A 27792-nucleotide genomic window follows, 5' to 3' on the forward strand; every position below is an offset into this window, starting at 1 on the left:
TTTTATTATTCTTAAGTAAATGTTACTCATTTTATATCGTACAGTTATATAAGTTATGGAAGATAATATTCCTTAAGGCATTAACTTATATATTTGCTAAGATGACTTTATAACGAAAAAAAGAAAATAAAAGTTTTTCAGTGTGTTGAATATAATATAGTTATCCATAAAATAGTTTTCTCTAAAAAAAAAACTGTCTCGTTTTCTCTTCTTTAACCATCCGCCGATCCAGGGGTAACTCACTTATACATTTCACTCGTGTAATTAATATCAATTAAATATCAAATTACATTCAAACGAATATATTCTGCACTCCTATTATAATTCAATTAATCTATAGGAAGGATGTTTAGATATATCCTAAGTAAAATAATAAAATTTTAACCGATGAAAAGGCTATAGAAAGTAGACGATGGTGGAGGTCTCTGATTGGTTGAAGCAATTCTTTAACAAGGGGGACAATTTTTGGAGAATTTTGTCCCCAAATCTGGGATTTTTTAGACGATTTGGGGACATAAAATGTGGGAATTCCCATACTTCAGGTAACTGAAAAACACTATCTAAATACTCTTGAATAATCCTGTCTTCAATAAAATTTATAATGACCGAGAATGACTTAATTACATTTTATTGTTTTACTTTGGTATGAAATTCATTGCAATTATAATTTGATTAATATACTTATCTTTCAGAGCACAAACTGAAATCAGAACATAAGCTTATCATAAAAAAAAACTAAATTTTACTATATGTGGTTTAACAAATGCCACAAGTGAAAGTAAATACAAAATATATTAAAATCATAGAAGATCAAGGAGTACAAGGAACAGTATTTAGTAGGCTACATGTTCAATGATTTGCTGGAGACTACCTAGAGAAAATAATCCTGGTCTGGGGAACTTTTGGCGACCGTCTAGGGATATCCCTGACAGTGTAGACTGTAGAAGAATATTCATTTCCGTCCCAGACACAGAGAGAGGAAGAAGGAATTAAGTCTTTTAACTTGTGATTCTGTGAAAAATGAAGGCGTTAATAGGTAAGGAGGCATACACTTTACAAGGTTTTATCATTTCTATTATATTCTCACTGTTGTTTTATTACTGAAAATACTGGAAATTCGAATATCTTGTAGGTTTCCATGTGTGATAGTAAACCATCGAATTTCTTTAAGGGTTTTTCATTGGCAAAGAAATTCTTATAAAAGACATTCCCCAAAAGGGCTGCCTTAGCTTGTGGTGGTAATTCCTTTAATCGGTGAAAAGTTATTAAATGAGACTGTTTCAAGATGTGGCTTTAACCTGTCAATTAACAATAGGATGGTGTATAACTACAGCTGTGTGGTTTTAGTTCCAATTAGGGACATTGTAATCACCTATAATTGTAGTTGTTATAGTAAAAATGAATGGGGATAATACCAATGTCTATAGCCATAGGCTTAGGTTTTATAATCTAATTCAAATGTCGATAATACCTACCTACTTTCGATTTTTTCCTGTGATTGAAATGAGGTCATATCTTCGTGAAGTCTCCTCAATGTCTTATTTAATAAAATATAGAGCCAAGTTTGTCACGTGCTTTTATTTGATCTGGAAAGAAATTTTAAGATTTTTTTTTTCACATTTTAAAATTTGCGAATTTCATGGTGTTTAAATTTTGTGAAAACTGCGTAATTTGTGCAAATTATTTGCATAACAAAACTGTAATTAGGAGTCGAAAGTTTCAGGTGATATGCGTTGGAAAGTTATTCGTTAGTTGACCAAAAATATATTTCATTTGACAATTCAACATTCTCACAAAATTATTTAGCTAGTTCACAAAATAAATAATTTGTTATGACTCATTATACACATACTGTATAAATACCATATATCATTCGTTTTAATAAAAATGCATACAATCCTTGAGATAAATATATAAGCTACAGTTATTTTGCTTTAAGAAACAACCATTGTCTCACTTTACAATAGTTTGACAACTAGCTGTGTCAGCCACACCCACCAATTAAGCTACTTCTAGATACATTCTCTCTCTCTCTCTCTCTCTCTCTCTCTCTCTCTCTCTCTCTCTCTCTCTCTCTCTCTCTCTCTCTCTCTCTCTCTCTCTGCTTTTTATTTATATTTTTAAGAAAATATGGTAATTGTTTACAAGACCACGCTCTCCATTTATTCCAAAATTGTGCAGTCCTGCAGCTCTCCTCTTCTTGTATAGTAATTAGGAGGTTCTTTAAATTCTGGGAAAGCAATAATTAGTAAGATATGTTGAGGAAGGGGGAAGGAGTTATAAAAAGAAAATAGCTCGGTTTCCTCACTAAACGACTTGGAACTGACATGTTAACATAGTCAACCAAACAGAATTTGTGATGCCAGCGTACATAAACAGAAGTTCGTGATGCCAGTGTGTATTTGATATACTGTATATTCAAAATATACTTAATTAAAAATGGGATAATTACTCAAAAGTGTTCAGAAAATATGCAATTTACAAATAGTGACACTTTTGAGTAATCACTCAATTTTTGATTAAGTATATTTTAAATATAAAGTATATTAAATGCACACTGGCATCACGAAATTCTATTTATGTATTTTTTCCATATTCCATTAGCGGACGTATAATTACCTCGTTAGTAATGACTAAACTCTTTCTGTAAGGGTTTTGGGGTTCCTTGCCTATTTTTCGACCAACCAGATAGAACTGGTTTTCTGCATATTTGTTCTTCGTTTATGAGGACGGATCTACTCCTTGTCAGTGAATTAAAAAAGAAAAAAAAAGTCCATTTTTAATCTGAAAATTGGAAAGCCTTATTTAGTAATCAATACCAACAGTCTTCTTTTAGTGTTAAGGTAAAAGGTTGATTTTATTTTACATAATTTAATTTTGTTACTAAGGGATGACTATCTTCCTGGGGAAATTGCTGACGAAAATATAATTTTCATGGAAAAAAAAACGCTTAAAAGTGATCCGCATAATTGCATAAATCGTCAACACTGAGAGACATACTTTGTTGACTAAGCAACTTGAATCGAAGGCGTGACTTTTGATTAGTTTTGTACCACGTTGCCAAATGGGAAAATTCCCTTCATTAAGTACCTCAAGTATCTGTGCACCGTTCAATATGTACTTAATTGGATTATAATTATAGCTTCAACAACAATAATAACCAACAACAACAACAACAGCAACAACAAATGCCGTCCTTTGTAGTTGTCATGTGGCCGTGTGATAGTGTGGCTTAAAACTAGGGGATGAGAATAATGACAGATGTTACTCTTGTATCTTTTTCTACAGTTGTATATTTAACAGAATAATTAATTCCCTTTCTGAAAGAGCACATCAATTATCAGTTACGGTAGCGTTGGGTAATTCTTGAAAATTGTTAGTCACAGTATCAAATCGACTTCAAGTTTTATATCTAGGTGCTCGTTAAACAATACACCAACTGAACATAATTCCAAGGTCTGGCTGGGGAGACAGAAGCAAAGGGGGGCTTTTTATGAAACGAGGAAAACTTTACATAGTGATTAGCAAAGAGTTTGTAACGTCAGGGTTGGCCTTGAACGACAGAACAGTACTGCAATCGTTAACTGAATTATCTGATCCTTTTTGGCCATGCTTTCTCCCTATGTTTCGCAGGACCCGGATGGGGTACCATGGGTATCCACTGGGGTTTAGGTAGAGAAGGCAGCTGTCCCTGTTTGTTTGTATGTACTTGGCACTTCCACTTGCTGTCTCATCTCCTCAACCAAGGTCTGTGGTAAAGGGATAGGACTCAGCAATATGACAGGTCAGCAACACGTCACTGGCGCGGACCAAGCAATTCAGAGCTTCGAAGGGACAGATCAACAATCTTGTGCCGGCATTCATCTCATTAATTGCTTTCATTTTTTCATCTACTTCTTGTGACATAGTCCACTGCAGGACAAAGGCCTCAGACAAGTCAATCCATGTCTAGGGTTATGCCAGTTTTCATCACCACGCTGGCCAAATGTGGATTGTTGATGGTGGGAGACACTGGTCTGATCGCTCAAAGGAGGCGTGACTGTAACTCTGTAATAATTAGCAGTAAAATATTTTGACTTTAAGACTGGTTATAAATGATCAGTGCTTCTGTTTATTAACCATTATGAAATTAGTGAAGATGCTACAACAATTATAATCTTAATCTAACTTGACGTACATGTTTTTAATGAGTTGATTGTTCACATTTGACAATGTGGTGAAAAACGACTCAAAATGTTTGAGCATTGGTTCCACGATTGTAGAATGTTGACTTGGATATCATACAACAGTGGCAATTTTTATTTCTAGTTACTATTTCAGAACCGAATTCAAAATTACTTCTTTGTTAAATCCTACTTGTGTTACTAGGTGACATGGCAGTCTTGCATGAGTTGCTCAACTTACTCGTATTGCAATAATCGTGGCTTTTCAAAAAAAGGAAAAAAAATATGTTTACCCAGCTACTAAAAAGAGCTTCTCATACAATTGATCCCATACATGAACTTGACTTAAAGGGCTGTTTTTCTGGCTCTGTCACACGCAAAGGGCCACTGGGCACTTCAGGTCCTTCAAGCTCAGTTTTATCGTGTACATTCTAGGTATTTTGCATATCACATCTTTCGTGTTTGCAAATGCTTTCGTTTTGAAACTGAGGTACTATTTAGGTTTAGTATTTAACCCTGCCTTATTTGCAATTGAGATATATACTATTAGATTCCATGCGTTAGTTCTGGCGGAATCGTAATAAGTTAAGACAAATTTCTTGTGCAATTGTGATATTTGAGAAAACATTCTTTGGAAAGGCTTTATTGATACGACTTAATTTGTATCAAGCTATCATCAATCATATTTTCTATAATTCACTAGTAGACAGGCTTACTCGGTTCATTAGTTAATGACTAAACAATTACTTCCAAGTCCGTTTTTCGACCAGTCAGGCAAAAGTGGTTTTCAATGTATTTGCTCTTCGTTAAGAAGATGTCCCTAATCGTTGTCAGTGATTTTTTTTAATCAGTTTGTAATATGAAAATAAGAAGCATTATTTAGTTTAATGTAAAAGTGATAAGTTAATATTGTTTTGCATGTATAAAATTTTAGACTGATAAATGATGTAGTTTCATGTGGAAATTTCCGAAGAGAATATCTTGATGAAGCAAAACTAGATATTAGAGATTCACAAGATTTCATAAAGCGTCAATACTGTCTTTAATACTTCGTGGACTAGGCATCTTGAATCGAAGGCGTGATATAACTCATTATATGTGTACTACATTTCATCTTTAATTAGTTTAGATTTTTGTTAATTTTACGGTCGTGGTAAATGGTGGTGTTTATAAAAGTTTTATACTTGACCTTAAGGTATTTTGTATGTAAGGATACATGTTGTTTTAATTGGTCTACAATAATCAATAATGCTAAGGATAGTTATAAAAGACGAGTGCTTCTGTTGAGTTTTAATTCTGAAAGTCTTTGTTGAGTTGTTTTAAGTTACACCCTTTCTGAGTGGAGATACCTTGACGTGGTGAAAGGGTTTGCGTATCGCCATGATGAACAAAGTTGTATTAGCCAGCGCCCCCCCCCCCCCCCCCCCCCCACCCCCCACACTAGGTTGATTTGTTGTGAGCCATCAGAGCTAAATCTCCTACCATGAAAAATACCTAAACCCCAGACATGAATTGATATGTCTGAGGCTTTGTCCTGCAGTGGGACAAGACACGGCTGCATTTGTTATAGTATGTTATAATTTTGATCCAACTACGTACAAAATTGGCTGTATGCAGATACTAAGGTACTTAATGAATTTAATTTCTACTTTTGGCAATATGGTACAAAACTAATCAAAAGTGTTTCGTATCTAAGCATTGACTCCCTAAGTGTCGAATATAGCAGTGACACCCCGAAGTTAGTGTTACTCTTTATTGGATATTGCTGTTTAGGAACCAAATTCTAAAATAAGCATCTTTATTAAATCATGTTTAATTTTCCAGGTAATGTAGGCTCTTCTGAGATGTGTTGATCATCTTGCAATGATTGTAGCATTTCCTAAAACATAAATTGTCTTGTTTATGATAATGCTTTCTTTATGGTTCAGAGTTAGGTTAGAGGTCTAGACTCTAACCCCGTACCGGCGACTGTAAATGGCCTCTCGTATAGTTTGGCCAATCGGTGAACTTTTTCTGTTTTTGTTTTTGAAACCGAGGTACGATTTAGATTTTGAATTTATTTTCCCGCTTTATTTTCATTGAGGTATTTACTATTAATTTTCCTATGTTGGGTGCAGAATTGTATTAGGTTAGCAAGAATTTATTAATGAATTCAAATTGGTTTGTGTTTGGGTATTGTGTCGAGCGAAGTAACAATGACTTGCAACAGGCAAAGGTTATTTTTGAATAATATTCCAACATTCATACCTCAGTTGAGTCATTTCTTTCCATTAACATCAATAGCAAGCAAGGCGAGTATTTTGCAGTACTTGCTAAGTTCTCGATTTTTGCCTTTTCATAACTTAAGAGCAAATTGTCTTTAAATATATCAAGGAAATATAATTAGCTGTATCTTCGGTCAGGTGTTTTCAATTGTCTTAACGCTATGTGCAGGTTACGTAAGCTACTGTTTTTATGAGAACCAGAATTCTAGGAGCCTGGAGTGGACCATGATATCAGTTACTGGCATCTTTGTTACCTTAGGATTAATCTTGTTTTGTTTAATAGGGCTCGAATGAACGGGACTGTTCTAGCGCCTTTGTGTTAGTTGTTTTATAGTTGCTTTGCCCTGGCTTGTGAACGTGGCCCTTCAATGTAAAGGAGTTATAGGTTTGGAATTTCTGATTAGCAGATTAAATCTCTCTCTCTCTCTCTCTCTCTCTCTCTCTCTCTCTCTCTCTCTCTCTCTCTCACACACACACAATAGCAAATACTTGGAGTAGACTTCCAGCGGATGTAGTAAACTGTAATACTTAGGTAAAAGAGTTCAAGTATAAGTTAGACAAGATCATAAGAACTCAATAAATGCTTAAACTAAATCACTCTATCAAAGAGCAAAGGGAGTGTCCGCGGATGGACTAAAATCTCTTTGAGACATCCAAAATCCTTGTAACTCTCTCTCTCTCTCTCTCTCTCTCGTCGCTCTCTCTCTCCTCTCTCTCTCTCTCTCTCTCGCTCTCTCTCCTCTCTCCTCTCTCTCTCTCTCTCTCTCTCTCTCTCGCTCTCTCTCTCTCTCTCTCTCTCTCTCTCTCTCTCTCTCTCTCTCTCTCTCCTCTTTCTCTCTCTCTCTCTCAAAGAAAATACTTGCTGAAACACTGGAAGCTTGTTCAGTTCACAAATCTATCTGAAAAACACAATTTTTTTTTACAAAAATACCATCGCTGATCAAATTTTTTCACATGAAAAAATTATATTAATTAAATTGTTCATAGTGCAGTCAACAGACAACTGATATCACCTCATCAGGTATGGCATAAGGCTTACGAGAAGAGCTTCTTGGTTCTTCCTCTGTTATTCGAACAGTTAAGCAAAGGTTGTCACCCACAGCTTAGCTCAAGGTGGGAAGACGGAGAAAACGTCGTCTTCGGTGTTACCTAAATGTAAAGATAATCGTTAACTTCCATTTTTTAATTGATTTTTTTAATGTCCAAAATGACGATAAATACTTTCATGTGTGAATTACCCCCGGCAATGATTTGTGAACAATACTGGTTATAATTATTACGTTAGTGTCTGAAGTGCGCAAAACCTTGGTTAATGATGATCTGTGAACTATGAAATTTGTGTTCATGATTTAAACTAGGACCCACTTCTAGGTGGGTGCTTGTTTAAACCATTTGTGCTTCTCTTTTGGCACGTATGTTTATTTTCATGTTCAGTGGAGACTTATTTTTTTTTTGCGTCTCGTGATAGTTAAATTATGTACCATCTCATAGAGGGAATTGGGAGTGAAATTTTGTCAAATTTACCTTTGGAACTTGTTTAGAAAAGAGTTGTGTATGTATGTATGTATGTATGTATATGTATGTATGCAGTACCAACTCCTAATAAGTTTTAATGCATATTGAGTGCTTAATTATTTATTGCCTATCGTGATAAGTGGCAACAAATTTGCAACTAGGTATTGAACCACTGATAAGTCGTAAGGGGGTGGGGGGGGTGGGGGTGGGGGGGGGGGAGTGCTGTGGGTAGGGGAATTTTTAGAGGAAATGTTTTTCGGAGGATATAACTTAGGAATCAAATTTATATACATTGAGTGGTGAAAAAAATTATATTGGAAAACCCAAATTTAGCTTCTGTGTTCTTAATAAGCCCCACCTTTATTGAACTGTGCTACGACCTTTTTATTTATTTATTTACTAAGCTTATTAGCTCAAGGCAAATATACATAGTTTGCTTAACCATATTATGTTACTTACTTTACTTCTAAGTGTAGTTTTTCATGGTCCCTATCACACAGGGGAACCCTGAGTCCTACAGGACATACAAGATCTTTGTCCCAATACATTATTAGGTATTAAACGTATCATACATCATACTCCGTGTTTATTGTCAAATCCACATATTATCGAAGCACTGTGGAGACGAAAAAGTCTTCAGTTTCCTCTTGAAAGTCTTAATATTTTCAGTCTTTCGAATACCTAGTGGGAGCTTATTGTATAGTCATGGGGACACTTATTTGAAAGCTATAGAACCCACAGTAAAGGTTTAAATTCCGCCATTAATGGCAGAAGGAATGGACAGTGGCATTACCCTATCGAGCAGGACAATGCTCTAGAAATTGACCATATGCACATAGGATCAGTGCCCAATTCCCCTCTCCCCCCAAGCTAGGACAAGGAGGGCCAGGTTATAGCTGCTGATGACTCAGCAGATAGACATATAGGCTCCCACAAACCTCCCATCCTTAGCTCACAAAGATAGTGATGTTGCAGCGACCAAAGGAAATTGACATGTATCTTAGTTCCATTAATTTGAAACTATCTGTAACTATTCTCGTGTCAGTGCAATATGTTGGCCACACAATATGTAGCAGTTATCTTGGATTGGACGTCTGATTCTGATGACTTGAGTCATTGTACAAAGATTCTATTCTAGCTTAAATAGGCAGCCAGTGTAATTCAATTAGTATAGGAATGATATTTTTTCGAGGTAGGACACAGTTTTATCAATCTTGCTGCTCTGTTTATTGTGTTTTGTAATATATTAGCTGTCGTTTGAGATCGTAACAGAGCGAGTTTCAAAAGCCAATTCCGGAAATAACACAGGACTCTATTTGCCTTACTTCTGTAGTGACGTAATTATGACGTCATTATAACATAACAGAAAATGAGTGAACTTGTCCAGTGTAGTTCAATACCAGGAAGTCAGACAATCGGTTAGCGGTTGTTCAAAGTCCCTTTTGTTTGGTTTTGGAAAGACACACGCTCTACTGGCGTTATTCTTATTAGCCGAACTCACAACTAAAGTTAAAGTTTATTTGATTTTGGAATCATCTGAAGATCCACCATCCCAAATTTTCTCACCTGAAGATCCACCAATCTGAGCGGAGATCTTTAGGTGACAGTCTAAAGGTTAATAAAACACTTAATTATAAAACCAAAGTAATCTATTGAAACCTACTATAATACCCTATATGTGAAGGCGTTAATATGGGTATTGTGCAACAATATGTTCACATAACTTCTCAAAACCAATTTTAGAAAAATCTGTCATGTCACAGAAATTAATCCATGCAGAGTTTAACAATTTTAGCAGCCACGCAGTGGCTTTATATAGCATGATATATCGATTTCTTTGGTTACTAGATTTGCTTAGAAGCATGAAACCCAAATTTTACCCAAAAAGATCTAATTCAGTCAATCGTAGTTTTTTTTTCAGATAGTTTTACTTGACATTTTGCTTTTGTTTAAAGGTTTAAAGTCCGCTCTTGAATGGCAGAGGCAAGGGACAGTGACATTGTCCTAGCAAGCAGGACAATGCCCCAGAGACTGACCATATTAAATATGATCAGAGCCCAAGCCCCTCTCCACCCAAGCTAGAACCAGGGAGGGTCAGGCAGTGGCTGCTGATTACTCAGCAGATAGACCTATAGGCTCACCCAAACCTTAGCTCATAAGGATGGTGATATTGCAGCGACCAAAGGAACTAACGAGTTTGAGCTGGGCTTGAAACCCCGACTGGCCAACACCAGGCAGAGACGTTACCAATCAGGCCACAACAACCCTAATTTGTTCACTCCAGGGATATATAAGAGCCCACTTCTGACGTCATAGGCTAGAACGGTCAAAAACTATCTAGTCCTCGTGTTTGCTGTTTATTTCCTATTGAGTATCAAAAACACACTGCCATAATACAAGTCAAGGACCACCTGAAGAGACTGGAATGGTGGATCTGTAGGTGAGACAGTTTGGGATAGTGGATCTCCGGGTGATCCTTATTTATATTGAAGTGTTTGAACAACAAAGGGTTTTGTAATCCAGAGAAAATTATAAAATTGATATAAAGGTTTTCAGAGTAGTCTAAGAGGCTTAATAATAAGTTCCTCCTTTTACTGCAACAAAGATATGTTAATTTAGTTTTATTTTTTATCTTTATGAAGGAGCGCCTACGACATTCATAATGTCTGTGATATACTTGAGTAATTAGCATATAGTTAGGCAATTCTTTAATTTCTTGGGAAGATTGTAGGAAGCCGTGCGGTGTAGATGTTTACTATTATTATAATATTTATTTTGTGAGATATACATTTAGTTTTTCGATTTTTCTTCAGATTTTAAAAAGTCTGATTTAATATTTTCATATTTCGATAGCTGTTTATATTCAATATGGAATTTCATGTTTTAAGTAGTACTATATTCTCTTCCAGATGTGCATACCGGTTTACATGCAAACTACAATGGCGAATAAGACATTTAAATTGCGTTACTTTCATCTGGATGAAATAGAATAACTGGAAAAATGTCTGAAGTTGAACTTGAGGCGAAAGCAAAGCTAAACAAGAATGGATTTTGAAACTCTAAAGGTGAGTTGAAACCCAAGTCATTTTCTAAACACTAACACCAGTTAGGGTAAATAAGAGTTAAATCAGAGGTGGCACTCAGTAGAGCTCAGACCTCCACTCCGGCAGCTTATTTCTCAAACTTTACCTTGACCTTTGACCTTTACATTTGACCTTTGACCTTTGACCTAGGACTTCCAATTTTAAATCACTTCCACGCCTTAACATAACAATTAATCCCTGAAAGTTTCACTACTCTGAGTAAAATTGTGGCCAAGAAGTTGTTCATTCACAAACAAATAGACAAACAACGGCGAAAACATAACATCATCCTAACTTCGTTGGCGGAGGTAATTATTATGGTTAGCTGTTTATCTTAGTGAAGTCAAAAGTTAGAGGAGTTAGGGCTTTAGGGGCCAGAATAAATACTAGGCATATTTACATACATACGAAGTCTTTCCACTGCTTTACTCTCTCTCTCTCTCTCTCTCTCTCTCTCTCTCTCTCTCTCTCTCTCTCTCTCTCTCTCTCTCAATATCTAAGAGTATATTGCTAAAATTGTGTAGTTTTCTTTGGTGTGATGTAATAGAAAACGATATATATTTAGACCGGAGACTAGTGTAATTTTGCATCTATTATCCAACTAATTGGAAATACTGTACTTTACTTTGGTTTAAGGGAAGCTGTTCTGGTCCTATGCAGCAGGGGAACCCTACTCTCTACAGGATCGCCACAGTCATTTTTATCATATCTGTTCTAAAGCATTCAACATTTCACACTACATATTGCTCGTTTATTTCATATCCACACTATCGAAACACTTTGAGAACAAAGTCTTCAGTTTCCTCTTGAAAACATTAATACTTCAGCCTTCCAAATATCTATTGGGAGCTTATTTTATAGTCTCAGGCCGCATATGCAAAGGCTCTAGAGCCTAAAGTAGATGTATATGTAGGTTCTAATAATTTGAAACTATCTGTAACTATTCCTGTGTCAACACGATTTGTTGGCAGCACAATATGTAGCAATTATCAGGTATTTTGAACGTCCGGTCTTCAATACTCTTGAAACTGACCCCAAAGGCAAATTTCTGCATCAGGTACTGCACCCACTTTACAGTATTCAATTTTAAAAATAATAAATCAAGATAATTTGTTTATAAACCATTTATCAAATATAGTTCTATGAACGAGAGCTAAATTTCATAATTAAGAATGCTGACAACATAAAGCAAAAACATAGAATATGTATCATAACATTACTGTAGAATTTTCACTATAATTTAAGTGTTAAAATGAAAAGGGGACCCTCTATATAGTTAAGAAAAAGGTGTTAATGCCTCGCTGAAAACTCCTACCAGACTTTTGCGAATAACAACCTTAACTATTTTAATCCTTAATACCTCCGCATATTTCAGAATATATTACATAATTTCAGTTCCTTTGTCTACATTAGTTTTATATATACACAATGTTTCATCTCTAATGTAGCTTTCCCCGCAAAAACAAATGAAGCCTCCTAAAACATAATTGCTTGCAGGCTCTTCAATATCTAAAATTCTAGAGCCAATGTAGCAGTTTGCAAAAAAATCTAGTAGCTCCTTAATCTCATATCATGCAGTCTTCCATGTCTTGCTCAGCTAACAAATAAACTAGAAAAGGTTATGATAAAACTGAAAATGGAAGTCAAATAAAACAAAGGCACAAACCGTTACCACAATATCTATAAAACCCAAAGAATTTATTTCTTCTGGAATAACTCAATAGTTGTAGTCCACTATGTCTGTAGACACTGGAAGTCTGTTAAGAGGTTAACCACATTCAAGGTCAAATACACCATTACTATGAAACTGTAGTACAACAATCTTTGTCGTTTGTGAATATTTTGCTGAAATTGGTAAACACTCTTCAGGAAGTATGTTCCTCAGTGTGCTAGTTCCCCTTCATTTTTGGCGAATAGATATGGAGGTGTTTTTTTTTTTTTTTTTTTTTTTTTTTTTTGACAAATTGACTATACAACCAATGAATTTTGATTTGTTTAACAAATAAACATAAGTCTTTCAACAGTTTATATATGATGTATCTTTTTTAATGTTAATTTTTCAAAAAATATTTCATTTTAATTGTTCATTACGTCTTGTATCATTTATTTATTTCCTTATTTCCTTTCCTCACTGGGCTATTTTTTCCCTGTGGGAGCCCTTGGGCTTATAGCATCATGCTTTTCCAGCTAGGGTTGTAGCTTAGCTAGTAATAATAATGATAATAACAATAATAGTAATGATAATAATATTAATAATAATAATAATAATAATAATAATAATAATAGTGATAATGATAATGATAATAATGATAATGATAATGATAATGATAATGATGATGATGATGATGATGATAATAATGATGATGATGATTTGCTCAGGCTTTCATAGATATCTTGTAACTAAACAGTTTTATTTATCCCTGGCAGTAAACTCAGCTGTTGGCATGGGATAGTTTGTTAACTAGCCATAAGTGTCTTAAGCTTGGAAGGAGTCTTAAACTATTTTGAGGAATATTTGGTCAAGAACAGACGTAAGCAAAAGTTAAAATGTTGCTAAAGTGTCCTTTTCAATTCTTTCCAGATTTGTGCTCCAGTTTGCTTAGTACGGTTTTCATGTGGAACTGAGGACTGAAAGAGGACACATAGGCTGTCATGCAAAAGGTTGAGATTTGCAAGAAGAGCTTGAATCGTCTGTCTTCTTGTGTGAGCCAAGTTAAGTATGACACCATCAAGGGTGAAATGATGCTGTAAACTTCGCCTGAATGGTAAAATCTTCGTTTTAAAGCTCTTTGCTTTTTAGAAGACAGGTTATATTTGGGGCATTCAGTGCTGGTATGAAGTTCCTCAATCATGTACAGAACAATATTAGATTATGCAAAGTAAATAGCAGATATTTAAGAATTTTTTTTTTTTGAGAAATTGGTGTTTCATTCCGTGATATATATATATATTTTTTTTACTTAATTTGAAACTGAAGTGAAAGGCCTCATAGGATTAATTTGAGTTATTAGATCAAACTGTCATGAATTTTTTTTCGTTGCCCCCCCCCCATTTTTTTTCTTTTTTTTTTTAATAATTCGTGTAGTTGACAAGCTTTTATTAAATTAATCCTTACATATCTTTTTCTAAATGTTTTTTTCTGTTTAGTAAATTCCGTTAGTTGGAAAGCTCAGATTTAATTGATGATTTTTGGGTAAAAAACGGGTTTGAACTCAAATAGGTTTAAAGTGCAGTTCTATATTTCCGTTTAGGTGTGATATAGATCAGCTACTTAAAATAAACATCTTCGATAACAAAGCTTAAAACCAACCTGTTTTTGACAAGTTTTCGTGTTTGTGTGTGAAGCTGTAAATCATTTAACAAGTTAAATTCTTATCAGAAGTGGTTAGTGCGCCATGTGTGGTATACTGTAAGATGTTAGTTTAACCTAGTTTAATTTTTGTTTGGCAGAGGTCTTTTAACTCTTATTTGTGTGAATTATCTGTTGAAAACTTGCCATGGGAATTCATAAATGAACATATCCTTTTATTAGTCCTTAAAATATCCTCATTTTTTGGTCCTGAAATATTCTTCTCTTCACTGGAATATCATAATTTTATTATCGTTAGAATATCATAATTTCGTTTTGAAACTTAAGATATTTTACTGTAGGGGACTTGAAATATCCTACTTTTGGAGCTTAAAGTATCCTACTTTTGGAGCTTAAAATATTCTACTTTGGGGGCTTAAAATATCTTACTTTTGGGGGCTTAAAATATCTTACTTTTAGGGGCTTAAAATATCTTACCTTTGGGGGCTTAAAATATCTTACTTTTAGGGGCTTAAAATATCTTACCTTTGGGGGCTTAAAATATCTTACTTTTGAAGGGCTTAAAATATCTTACTATTGTGTGGCTTAAAATATCTTACCCATGAGTGCTTAAAATATCTTACCTTTGGGACTATAAATATCTTACCTTTGGGGGCTTAAAATATCTTACTTTTGGGGGTCTTAAAACATCTTACTATTAGGAGCTTAAATATCTTACATTTGGGTACTTGAAATATATTATTTTTGGGAGCTTAAGATATCTTACTTTATGGGACTTAAAGTTTCTTACTTTTCGAGGCTTAAAATATATTACTATTATGGCTTAAACTATCTTACTTTTGGGGGCTTTAAATATGCTACTTTTAGGGACTAAAATATCCTACTCTTAGGGACTAAAATATCCTACTTTTGGGGCTTGAAATATCCTAATTTTAAGAGCTAAAATATCCTACTGTTAGGGACTAAAATATCCTACTTTTAGGGACTAAAATATCCTACTTTTAGGGACTAAAATATCCTACTTTTGGTGGCTTAAATATCCTACTTTTAGGAACTAAAAATATCCTACTTTTGGGGCTTGAGATATTTGTTTTTGACTGAACTGATTTACTAAACATATATTACTTAAAAATGACTGAAAATAGTACTAAATTTGTACCTTATAAATCCTTTAGTCATTTATTGGTGAGTTCCTATTGACACTTTTTAACTTTCAGGTTGATGTGGCCTTCTGCTTGGATGCTTAAAACTCTTCAACCAAAAGGATGATGAACATTAAGGACAATCCTAGATTAGTCCTGTGGGATTCGAGCTCTCCTGATGAAGTCCTTCAGAGCAAGTGGAACTTCTAGAACACCATTTTGGGTCATAGGGTGTAGGAAGTTAGATTAGTTTTTCACAATGATGATTTAGATATCTAGTTCAAGTTTTAAGTCTTCGACAGTGTGCTAAGTTAAATTGCTAGTTTTCTAATTTACCTAAATTCTTTCAATTTTAGTTTCATGAATTTAGTTTTTACACATTAAATTCCCATTCAAAATTGCTTCAATGAATAGTTGATGGCTAAAATTTTTATAAATCAATTTAGATCTATATAAATCTATAGCTAAGATTGAAATCTTGCGCAAGCTAACCGGAAGTTTTTTAGAGCTAATTTAAATCTCATTCTCATCAACCTGTTGGCATCTATGTAAAATCTTATTGAGGAAGTCCTAGTTATTAAATTTCTGGTAGTCCTGATAGAAGTTATTTCAGGTAGGAGCTGGGCTATTTCAACGAGATGCTGGGATGTTTCATGTAGATGGTGGGCCATTTCAGGTACGAGTTATTTCATGTAGAGGCTGGGCTATTTCAAGAAAGTTATTTCAGGTAGAAGGTGAGCTATTTCAGGTAGAGGCTGAGCTGTTTCAGGTCGGGGCTGGGCAATTTCAGGTAGGAGTTATTTCAGGTAGAAGCTGGGCTTTTTCAAGGAAGAGTTATTTCTGGTTTAGGGTGGGCTATTTCAGGAATATGCTGGTCTGTTTCAGGTTGGGAATAGGCTGTTTCATGTAGAGGCTGGGACACTTCAGGTAGGAGTTATTTCATGTAGAGGCTGGGCTATTTTAAGAAAGAGTTATTTTAGGTAGAGGCTGGGCTATTTCAGTTAGAGGCTGGGCTGTTTCAGTTAGGGCAGGGCTGTTTCATGTAGATGCTGGGCCATTTCAGGTAGTTATTTCAAGAAGAAGCTGGGCTATTTCAGGAAGATGCTGGACTGTTTCAGGTAGGGGCTGGGCTGTTTCAGGTAGGGACTAGGCTGTTTCAGGTAGGGACTGGGCTGTTTCAAGTAGGGATTGGGCTGTTTCATGTTAAGGCTAGGCCGTTTTAGGTAAGAGTTATTTCATGCAGAGACTGGGCTATTTCAAGAAAACTAATTAAGTTAGAGGGTGGGCTGTTTCATTTAGACCCTGGGCTTTTTCATTTAGATGCTGGGCTGTTTCATTTATACGCTAGGTTTTTTCAGGTAGAGACTGGGCTATAGAGTTTTATTTTGGTGAAATCTTCAGGATGTATTTATTTAATCCAGTGGGATTTTCTTTTCAAATCATGAGAATCCTAGAAGCAAAGATTCCCAAATTTTTTTTTTTTTTTTTTTTTTTTTTTTTTTTTTTTTTTGTAAGATTTGAAAAATCTTAAGAATACTAAAGCAGGTTTTAGTTTGTAATCTATATAATTCTTAAAGTTGAGGAAATAAGAATATATTTGTAAATTAGTTGTGGAAATTTCCAACTGTAGTGTTATTGCATTAGGAATTAATAGGTTATATAAGATTACTGTATTATCAGGTGCCAAAACTTTCAGTTGATGGAAATAAGGCTTTAGTTTTTAAGTAGACATAATTTAAGTCTCTTTGAGGCATTGAAATTGAGCCGCTTTAAATGCTCATTTCAAGGTGTGTTCTTGTTTAGCCTTTGAATTTTTCTTTCTGTCCTACAAGCTTAAGGTTCCTTAACACAAAACACTATAAAGTTTCAATAGGATACATTGGATAGTTGATCCCCAAATTGTGTTTTAAATTTTATAAAGGGTAATAACTAACAAATGTATTTAGAGCAATCTAAAGTTCAAATAAATACAATATTGGTCCTATACCTAAAAATGTCTGTAAATTGTGTCAAATCTTGTCATCCCACTTTTTATTCTTAATTTTGTAAGATTTAGTATTTGATGAAAAGTCCATCCTCCAACCCCATGTTAAAAATCCTAAGTCTCTCTCTCTCTCTCTCTCTCTCTCTCTCTCTCTCTCTCAATATATAAGTTAGTGACAAGAGTAGTTTATAGAAGATTCTAGGAATATACTTTAAATGAAATAAAAAGATATATAATAAAGGTAACTGAAAAAGTTTCTGTACATGTTTTTCAGATTTTAATTAGGTGTTGCTAGAGAAACTCTAATTTAAGGTTGGGAAAGAAGGTTCTAAAACTTTGTGCTTTTGGGAAGGTTGAAAGGCTGATTTGTTGATTGGTATAGATTTAGATACTAAGAATTAAAATAGGACTTAAACATTGCTGGATAATACAGAATAGTGAATAGTTTTAGGTGATCATTGGCACACAAGATGGTTAGGAGAAATTTGGTATGAAATGGCTAGGAGGGCTTTGGTGTGGAATGGCTGGGAAGGCTTTGGTGTGAAATGGTTAAGAGTACTTTGATGTGAAATGGCTAGGAGAGCTTTGGTGTGAAATGGCTAGGAGGGCATTGGTGTGAAATAGTCAGGAGGGCTATGATGTGGAAGAGTTTAGGAAGGCTATGGTGTGAAATGGGTAGGAGGGCTTTGGTGTGAAAAGGCTAGGAGGGCTTTGTTGTAAAATGGCTAGGAAATGAGTGTGAAATGGTAGGACTTTGGCTAGTAATAGTATTATTCCTCATCTTTTCTGAAGCTACATGAACATACCTTGAAATTAACTTAAATTTTGAAAATGATGCAGGGCAGTGTTTTGGGAAATCGTGCAAACGGACTCGAATCAGGTTATTGGTCCCTCTAATACATAACTAAAGTTTCAAAAGTCCCATTCCCACTCCTTGATCCTTCCTTCTCCCAATTTGGAAAGATTTTAAAAAAAGAATTAAAAGGAACGTTCATATGACTGAGCCTCCCTCCTCATCTGCCCCCCTCCCTCTTCTGGTATCAGTGTTTGCCATATTCCTCACCACTGAAAGGCCAGAGGGCCCATGAAGTATATCTTGCTTTTGACTAGAACCACTGTTCATTTAGTCTGTTTATGAGCTTCCCATGTACGGAACTCGTTCATTCTTTTGTTGGTTTAATGAGAGAAGAAGACTGTTAACTTGGTTATATTGTATTGTCAAAATGCTTGACTGCGTGCTATGATGAACATGTTCAGTCCAATTTGATTTCCATGAAATCTTGTCAGCGTAGATTCTGTCTTGTCAATTCTAGTCATGATTAATAATTCAGTCAGGTTGAAGGATCTTTAAAACCTCAAAGGATTTTGATTTTTTGATGTTTCATGCTTCTAGATATTTTTGAAATTTAGTGTAAAACATTTTTAAAAATCTTTAATCTTGAATTGTAGGAGATTGTAATGTCAAATTGAACAGGTTTCTGTTATGTATACACTGACATTTCTGTTTCAAACTTTATCAAATATGTCATGTATTGTGTAAATTGTGAAAATTTTTGTCAAGATAGTGATTTAATATTTGTCCAAGAATATGTGAGCTTTCAATGTTAATGTGAAATTAGTAACTGTATTGCGAATTTATTTTATTTTATCTGTCAATGAAAATCAAAAGGTTGGAAATAATGATTAATTTAGTTTTAAACTTAAATAACTATCTTAAAAATTGGTGACATTCAGTCTTTCAATCCAGTGCTTTCCATTACACTGAGATACCCTAGCTCTCTGAAAAGGGGTCCAGCTGGGATTATAAATGTCCCAAGTTATCTGATTCCTACTGTTTCTGTTCATGACATAAAGAAGGGATAAAGAACTGGTGTAAATCATTTTAGAAGAAATGTGCAATGCATTCTTGAATATATTGCTGTTGGTATTTGTGCTTGGGAGTTACTGCCAATGTTGATTAGGGGAATTAGGGGATTATTAAAGTCATTGTTTTTGTAATTCAAGATCAGGTAACCTAGCTTAGGGGATTTTCATACAGGGTTAGATTATATGGCTTCAATTTGATTTAGTTTAATCTGCTCTCAGTTTAGGTATTTCTAAAATTTCTCCATGATTTGGCAAAGGGGCCCAAACTAAAGTTTGACTTTTTGAGATTAGATTTTATATATGTACTGCTATACTGATGTACAGGAATGTATCTTGTGTATTAATTTACATAATTACTTTCTCAAAAGTTTTTTTTTTTTTTTTTTTTTTTTTTTTTTTTTGCCAGGATACTTTATAATTCAGAAATTTTAGACATAATCTGATAAGCCTCTGAAGCTTGTACAAAATATCAAGTCAGAGCATTGGTGTTATATTGTAATCAACTATATAACTCGCCAATTTCTTTTAATTTTAATGACACTTAAGATTTGAGTAATTTCAATTGTTCACATGTAACAAGATCATAATTTCTACGCTAATCTTTCTAAACAAATAAGCCAAAAACTGTTAAATTAACTGAAAGCTTGATACACATTGATCTGCTTATGCTAAAGTCCCTTATGTTTAAATGCCAATATATTTAAGATTAACGTCATAAAATGCTGATTAAACTGTTTAAAACTTTAGTTAACTTACGTCCATATTGAGTAAACGTGTAGTAACTTAAGATAATCTAAACCTAGAAATTAATCCATTAACCTTCAAAACACTTTATCCGAATATATGTAAGTACTATAGTACAAGTCCTGAAAAGTCAGTTTTTAGTGATTTTGATGTCTTGATATTTCATATACCCAACGTATAAATTACATACAAATTAGCCACTAAATTCTTATTTGAAACTTGCAACTTTTTGAGTTATGTTAAGCGCTTTCATATTTTCACATTGATGCAAAGTACAGAAAACCTTTACTGATTTGGATGGAAAGTTTTAAATTTCAATTGGTTGATTTGGATTTAGTTAATAATCGGCAGAATTATCTTTTACAAAAAGTTAGTAAATATTATTTACGTGGAATTATAGTTTTCTTAAAACAAGATACAGTACACTTTTCAAATGTCTCCACTTGGCACTTATCTTAATGTTGATATTACCGTAATCTTTAAGTAACTTGAGGGGACAAGAAAAAGGTTAGTTTGTCACTATGTAACTACGCAAAAGTTTTAAAATGATTCCTGACAGTAAGCTCTGAGAGTGCACCACTAATGTTGTTGCTCTACCGCTTAAAATAAGACCTTGGGATTGAATTTAAGAATTAATTGACACAGGAGAATGCATTCCTTGTACATCAGTAAATTTATAACATGCAATAAACGAGTGGTTGGATGATGTCTGGAGTAAGTGTTACGAGGAGGTTCTAGTCTATAGAAAGGAGTTATAGTCTCGAGCTATGGTTGTCTTTAGAGAAAATTAGTTTAATTGGGTGCTGATTTTAATAGATCTGTGTAAAGGTTATCTTAGTGAGACAGATTACTTTTCCTCTGGTTAAATCAAGGTTAGCAAGTGTCTATACCTCAGGTTAACACAAAAAAAATTAATGTAAATTTATTGTTCTAAAGACTTAGATACTGAGATAAGGATAAACTTTGTTCAGTAGGCAGCTCTGAAAATTCATATTTCATGACGAACAATATTGATTTCCTTGCATAAATTGGCCAAAGGGGAGTTTAAAATCAAAGGATTTTGAGAATAATTCAAACAATTCTGGTGCCTAGATTTATTTCATACTTGAATCGTAGATTTCAAAGATTTTCGTAATGAACAATTGCAAGCATATATGAAAAAGAAAATCCACCAGTTAATCAATTTAAAGTAATTTCACTCGTCTTTTGTATTAATTCTTTCAAGATTAAATCTAAAGATTTTTTTATATAGTAGCTTAATCAGTTGCTCACTTTACCAAATTAATATATCTAATTTTTTTTTATCTGTAAATTGTCAATTATATTACATTATTTTACGAATCTGTTATATTAACTTTATATTTGGCCACATTAATATGAGGAGATAGGCTAGGTGTTGAGTGTTAGATAAGCAGATATAAAAATATTCTTTTATATGGACAAGCTTGAAGGTTTTTTTTTTTAACACAATTCGTTTTGAAGGGACAAGTTTCATGTTCGTGTTTTTACCATAAACAATGAAATTTACAAATAATACCTAATGTATAAGATACTTTATAAATCCTATTTTTTCAAAAGTTTCTTTTAATAACTGGAATTAATTTTTATGAAGGAATAAAGCCATTAATTCATCCCCATCGATATATAGACACTTTAAAAGCTTTGGGATTAATTCTTTCAAATGCAGATATTTTGGTTAGAAGCCAACCAGATGGAATAAATCTAGGATAACTGGAGACCGTGCGTTATCCTTAACATTACGAAGAATTTAACAGTTATGAGTATCATACCCATGGATGTTTTTACATTAATAATTTTTTGAAACCATATAATGGCCTAGTATAGCTCAATTTCCCAAGTTTTATATTTTGATATTAATTTTATGATGAATTTGTGATAATTAAACTCAAAGTTGAATTATATTCATTTCACATATGTTTTAAGGTATCTAATTTTCCGAATCATTAAAAAATCTACTGACTATTAAGATCGTAAATACGAAGTTTATAATGCCCAAAGATATGCCGTTAAAGGTAGACTGACCTAAAAGTATCCATATAAGAGAGGATGATTCCGAATAATGCAAAATCTTCTTAAGCTTGTCCATAGTTTATGGTTTAATAAGAGATGTTCAGGAGCAGGCAATGTCATTAGAATTTACTTGGGGCTGGGCAACGGGTGTGTGTGTGTGTGCGTTTGTTTGTTTTTCATATTGTATACTAATTTTCATCAAGTAGGCCTACTGTTCGATTAGTTGGTGTGCCTATGTGATGGGGATAACTACCAGGCAATGTGACACTGAAGGTAAAATCTCTTTTTGGTCATCAGCAACAGCTTTGTAGATAGGCCTGCTGTTAGTTTAAGGGTCATTCAGTTTTGTAGGTAAGCCTACTGTTAGTTTAAGGGGTTTTCAGCTTTGTAGGTAAGCCTACTGTTAGTTTAAGGGTCACTCAGCTTTGTAGGTAGGCCTACTGTTAGTTTAAGGGTCATTCAGCTTTGTAGGTAGGCCTGCTGTTAGTTTAAGGGTCACTCAGCTTTGTAGGTAGGCCTGCTGTTAGTTTAAGGGTCATTCAGCTTTTTAGGTAGACCTGCTGTTAGTTTAAGGGTCATTCAGCTTTGTAGGTAGGCCTGCTGTTAGTTTAAGGGTCATTCAGCTTTGTAGGTAGACCTGCTGTTAGTTTAAGGGTCATTCAGCTTTGTAGGTAGGCCTGCTGTTAGTTTAAGGGTCACTCAGCTTTGTAGGTAGGCCTGCTGTTAGTTTAAGGGTCATTCAGCTTTGTAGGAAGGCCTGCTATTAGTTTAAGGGCCATTCAGCTTTGTAGGTAGGCCTGCTGTTAGTTTAAGGGTCATTCAGCTTTGTAGGTAGGCCTGCTGTTAGTTTAAGGGTCATTCAGCTTTGAGGGTAGGCCTGCTGTTAGTTTAAGGGTCATTCAGCTTTGAGGGTAGGCCTGCTGTTAGTTAAAGGGTCATTCAGCTTTGTAGGTAGGCCTGCTGTTAGTTTAAGGGTCACTCAGCTTTGTAGGTAGGCCTGCTGTTAGTTTAAGGGTCACTCAGCTTTGTAGGTAGGCCTACTGTTAGTTTAAGGGTCATTCAGCTTTGTAGGTAGGCCTGCTGTCAGTTTAAGGGTCATTCAGCTTTTTAGGTAGGCCTGCTGTTAGTTTAAGGGTCATTCAGCTTTGTAGGTAGACCTGCTGTTAGTTTAAGGGCCATTCAGCTTTGTAGGTAGGCCTGCTGTTAGTTTAAGGGCCATTCAGCTTTGTAGGTAGGCCTGCTGTTAGTTTAAGGGTCATTCAGCTCTGTAGGTAGGCCTGCTATTAGTTCAAGGGCTGTTCAGCTTTGAAGGTAGACCTACGTTTAGTTTAAGGGTTGTTCAGCTTTATATGTAGGCTTACTGTTAGTTTAAGGGTTGTTCAGCTTTTTGCATAGGCTTATTGTTAGTTTAAGGGGTTTTCAGCTCTGTAGATAGGCCTGCTGTTAGTTTGGGGGGTGGATCAGCTTTGTAGGTAAGCCTACTGTTAGTTTAAGGGGTTTTCAGCTTTGTAGGTAGGCCGCCTGTTAGTTTAGGGGTTGTAAAGCTTTATAGGTAGGGCTACTATCAGTTCAAGGGCTGTTTAGCTTTTAATAAAATTTTAAATCAGACTCTCTCAACGTAGCTTTTAAAAAGGGGTCTTATTTGAGAATGTATTACACATGGAACTGAATTGATTTGTGTGGTCCACGTGCAAGGTTAATGTGTACTTCGGTCCGATCTGCCTATCTGCTAGGAGGAGTAGTAAGGATAGTCAGGGCAGTGGTTTGCACGTGTCTTCTCCTTTACCCGACTCAATCCTGCACATGAAATGGGACGGATGAGAGAGATGCCTTTGGGCAGTTGTGGTTCCTGTCTGCTTTTGAGAGAGCAAAAGGATTCTGGAGTAATGGATCGTGGGGGAATTGCACTATAAGACTGATGAAGTCTCCACTCCCTCAACCCATGTTTTCATTTAATGATCGTTTTTAACCGAACATTTAGATTTAAAATGGAATCCCCTTGCCCTGTTTATAATCTAAAATGTTAAAAATTTAAATTTCTTGTAAATTTCCATTTATGACTTGCCATTTTCATTAAAATCTAATGAAGTATTAACTTATTAGAATACTATAACATTATCTTGAAAAAACATCATATTATTCTTGGCATATTTAATTCACAATCAATGCATTAATGTCTGTAAGATTTTCAATAAAATATTTCAAAAGAGAAGGAAATGGAAAGCATTCAAGGGCCTGGTGACTTTGTTCGTTAAAGAAAAAAAAATGCCTAATTAGTCTTTTGTTACCAGGTGGGAAGGGGCGGGCCTTGGTGGGCTTTCCATTTCCTTCTCTTTTTTTATTGAAAAAAAAAAAAAACTAATTTACACAATCGTGACACGTGTAACCCCAAATGTTTAACTTCAAACTCATTTCATTGTAAAGAAAAATCAAAGAAAATGAATTCACTCATTATCTCATGTTATGAGGTTTGAAATGTCCGTTTTCTATGACTCAGTCGTTGGTCGAGTTCGTTGTTAGAAAACGGGGTTAAAGAATTTGATATAGTTTGTCATTGACTTTTGTAGTGTATTCATATTTATACTTAATATTGCTATTGAGTGTACTGAAACCTGTCTTATGCATGGCAACCAATCTTCTACAATAAATGAATCGATCGAAATTTATTTGTTTTAAGTCAATTTATAAATTTGAAAATTAGCACAAAATAGTCAACTCCTAGTCAACTATGCTTAATACCAGAGTTAAAGTAACTTGAATTATTTAAAGATAACTGAATTTGAGGATATGAATAAGTCTCAAGACTGAGTTGTCAAGAATGAGTTTACTTTGAGAATTGAACTGGACTTAGTTGTCAAGAATGAGTTTACTTTGAGAATTGAACTGAACATGAATAGCATAGTACATAATCATAATTTTGATGATATTAGCATACCAAGAGGCAGTCTATATTTCTCTCATATCACCAGTGGAAGAGTGAACGAGCTCTGTACATGGGAAGGGACTAAACTAGTCTTATAAATGAACACTTGCGGTTTATCGTAGTTAAAAGCAAGATTTATATACTTCATGAGCTCGCTGGTCTTTCAGAGGAGAGAGAATGCAGGCATTCTACTGGTACCAGAAGAGGGAGGGGGCGACTGGGGAGAACACTCGGCCATATGAACATTAGATTAAGGAGAACACTCCAGGTTACTGAAATTTTTATATTTTTTTATGTTCAATAATATATAATGTTTTTAATATGGATATGAAAAATAAATTTTCTGTAAGTTTTTATTTCTTTTATTCACAACTTTAGTTTACAACTTTAGTTTCATAAATCATAAATTGACTAATTTAGTCGAAGTTTTACTTAACTCCATTATACTTCTGTATCTTCTATTTATACCTTACTACTGTAACTTCTGTTTATAAATTGCTAGTGTATTTAGTAATTTTGATCTAAAAATAAAGCTTTTAACAATGAAAAACGCAGAAAAGACATTAGCCATGTAAATTTCAAGAGACTTGTAACCTTAAAGTAAAAAGCCTTACATTATAGAAGACATCTTTAGGCACTCAAGGCTAAGCCATGGATGTTTTTTTATGTCTTCTATAACGTACTCTACTTTACGATTACAAGTCTCTTGAACTTTGCATGGCTAATGTCTTTTCTGAGTTTTTCACTGTTAAAACAGCTGTATTCCCATATAAAAATTACAATATACAGTTGCAATTTATGAACAGAAGTTACAGTAGTAACGTGTAAATATTAGATACAGTAGTAATGCATGAATAGAAAATACAGTAATAATGTATAAATAGAAGATTCAGTAATAATGCATAAATAGAAGCTACAATAATAATGTATGGATAGAAGATACAGTAGCACTGTATAAACAGAAGTCAGAAGCAATGCATAAGCAGACAATATATTTGCAGTATTAAACAAAATATCATATAGCAATTAACAAAAGTTGAAACATCAATAAAATCGGATATGCATCTTCACTATATACTATGTATATAGTGAAGATGTCATATAACGGCCACTTGCCTGACTGACTTATTTTCCTTGAATTTAAACAACCTTAGAAAGACAACTGAAAGTGCAAATGAAAACAGTCCTGATCATGTTGACTCTAAGCAATGTCTGCATGATTTGGTTTCCACCTCAAGGGAAATGGAAGTGTTTTAAATTACTAGTGTTTCAAGCACCCATGTTTCTAGAAGTTACCTAATAGTGACATACTTCAAACAAGCAAAAAAACACACTCATCCCCCCTCCCTTCAGATGCTTAAAGAGCTTATTCAAATCTTCCTTCAACTTTGAACATTTATTTCAGTTATTAATGTTTTTGATTATTTTCTATCTAAGGAAACATTATGAAAGCTACCCTCTCTCCAATAAGATGAAATTAAAGTTATCTCCTAAATATTGCCTAAATTTACATCTAAATTATTTGATCACAAAAATAATTTCTCTTAAATATTTTTAAAAGACTACCAAGAGGGTGCCTTTCATCGACTGCCTTTCTAGAATAACTATAAAATATCCCCTTTAATCTCATTAAAAGCTATTCCTACGTCAATCACTATTACTTAAATTAATGAATCAAAGTCCTTTATAAATACACATTCCTTAAAACTTGTGCCTGAACTTTGCAAAATCCCTAAAACTTGTGCCTGAACTTTTCAAAATCCTTAAAACTTGTGCCTGAACTTTTCAAATTCCTTAAAACTTGTGCCTGAACTTTTCAAAATCCCTAAAACTTGTGCCTGAACTTTTCAAAATCCTTAAAACTTGTGCCTAAACTTTTCAAAATCCGTAAAACTTGTGCCTGAACTTTTCAAAATCCTTAAAACTTGTGCCTGAACTTTTCAAAATCCTTAAAACTTGTGCCTGAACTTTTCAAAATCCTTAAAACTTGTGCCTGAACTTTTCAAAATCCTTAAAACTTGTGCCTGAACTTTTCAAAATCCTTAAAACTTGTGCCTGAACTCTTCAAAATCCTTAAAACTTGTGCCTGAACTCTTCAGAATCCTTAAAACTTGTGCCTGGACTTTTCAAAATCCTTAAAACTTGTGCCTGAACTTTTCAAAATCCTTAAAACTTGTGCCTGAACTTTTCAAAATCCTTAAAACTTGTGCCTGAACTTTTCAAAATCCTTAAAACTTGTGCCTGAACTCTTCAAAATCCTTAAAACTTGTGCCTGAACTCTTCAGAATCCTTAAAACTTGTGCCTGGACTTTTCAAAATCCGTAAAACTTGTGCCTGAACTTTTCAAAATCCTTAAAAATTGTGCCTGAACTTTTCAAAATCCTTAAAACTTGTGCCTGAACTTCCCAAAATCCTTAAAACTTGTGCCTAAACTTTTCATCTTGAAATCCTGTCTTCATAAAGATCTGCATTAATTTGCTTTTCGATAATTCATTTGGAGTTCCATTTAAATAATAAGTTTAACTACAATCAAATGATTTACCTAAATTCATTATGCTAACATTCTATAAATCTGTCTCAACTATTTTAATTTAAGATAATAAATTTCTGTACTTTATCTTTTTTTCCTTATTCATTGACGCCATGACATTTCTCTTATCTATTCCCTTCAACATCCCTTAACCCACTTTTTAAATAGGTCCTTACATTTATAGCTACTCTTTCCTTAAATCTTTCAATCAATACGTTCTTTAGGATTTTAGAGCTA

The 27792-nt window shown here is 34.2% G+C and overlaps 1 long non-coding RNA gene across 1 annotated transcript; it reads left to right on the top strand.

The window, feature by feature from the left end:
- Positions 1-953: 953 nt before the first annotated feature.
- On the top strand, positions 954-18560 carry LOC137632065 (uncharacterized). Its single transcript, XR_011042009.1, has 4 exons — positions 954-1036; positions 10852-11007; positions 13607-13790; positions 15553-18560. It is a non-coding gene; the product is annotated as an uncharacterized lncRNA (long non-coding RNA).
- Positions 18561-27792: the final 9232 nt, after the last annotated feature.

Source organism: Palaemon carinicauda, chromosome 40 (assembly GCF_036898095.1).
Source record: "Palaemon carinicauda isolate YSFRI2023 chromosome 40, ASM3689809v2, whole genome shotgun sequence".
In the NCBI taxonomy this organism is placed as follows: domain Eukaryota; kingdom Metazoa; phylum Arthropoda; class Malacostraca; order Decapoda; family Palaemonidae; genus Palaemon; species Palaemon carinicauda.